Raw genomic sequence first — 982 nt, 5'->3', positions numbered from 1 at the left:
TTTTTTTGCTCCCCAGAGATGAGTGAGTGTACCATTCCTGTTGTTGTTGTTATGTGCCGTCGAATCAAACCCAACTCATAGTGACCCTTCCTTAGGTTTCCGAGGCAGTATTACTACAGAAGTAGATTGCCCAGCCTTCCTTCTGAAGAAGAAAGAAGGCTGGTGGGTTTGAACCGGCAGCCTTCTTGTTAGCAGTCAAGTGCCTTAGCCACTACACTATCAGAGCTCCTGGAGATACTTAAATACCAGGTCAGTATGTGGAGTGGACGGAGCAAGCTCCTATTCCATCTCCTAATTCCAAAAATCCGTTTAATATATTATCCTTGGATAAAAGATGTACCAGATATTAAATTGATAGGAACAAATACTACACTTGATCTTAACCAAAAGGCCAAGAAGCAATCAACTAACTTTTTTAGTGCCGTGACACTTTGTTTTCCTTCCATCTTTGGATGCTTCCTTCATCATTAAATGTTTTGTTCATAGATTCCTTCAGTATTGTAAATCAAGGGTTGAATTTTTTATACACTTCTCTCAGCTTGAGAAGTGCTGACCTTGTTCTTTTTTTATTTTCTAACTCCAGTTCTTTGTACGTTTCATTCTAATACTTTACTTTGTCTTCTCAAACCACCCATTGAAATTTGTTCAGGTATTTTATTTCATCATTTCTTCCCTTTCTTTTAATTACGCTAGGTTCAAGAGGAAGTTTCAGAGTCTCTTCTTAATCCATTTTGGTGGAATAAGCATGCAATTAGGCACACACTGTGGATAGATGATGTCCGTGTGTTGGAAGTGTCTGACACAGGATGCAGGCAGCGTGGAAGTGAATGTAGTTAGTGAAGGGATGAGGCTGATGTTCATACCTTAGAGCAGACCTTGGTAGAACACACAACCTTGTGTCAAATCCCTGTGAGTTCTCAGTTCCCCAGAACTGTCAGCCTCACCCTTAGTGTTCATGGAATCTTGCTGATCCAGAACGTGT

General features: G+C 40.4%; 1 non-coding gene across 1 annotated transcript; it reads right to left on the bottom strand.

Moving 5' to 3' along the window:
• Positions 1 to 206: 206 nt before the first annotated feature.
• On the bottom strand, positions 207 to 403 carry LOC122151458. Its single transcript, XR_006164161.1, has one exon. It is a non-coding gene; the product is annotated as a U2 spliceosomal RNA (small nuclear RNA).
• Positions 404 to 982: the final 579 nt, after the last annotated feature.

This window comes from Orycteropus afer, unplaced genomic scaffold (genome assembly GCF_000298275.1).
Source record: "Orycteropus afer afer isolate SDZICR_OR568_19922 unplaced genomic scaffold, OryAfe1.0 scaffold00466, whole genome shotgun sequence".
Lineage (NCBI taxonomy): Eukaryota > Metazoa > Chordata > Mammalia > Tubulidentata > Orycteropodidae > Orycteropus > Orycteropus afer.
This window is presented reverse-complemented; position numbering and strand designations above follow the sequence as displayed.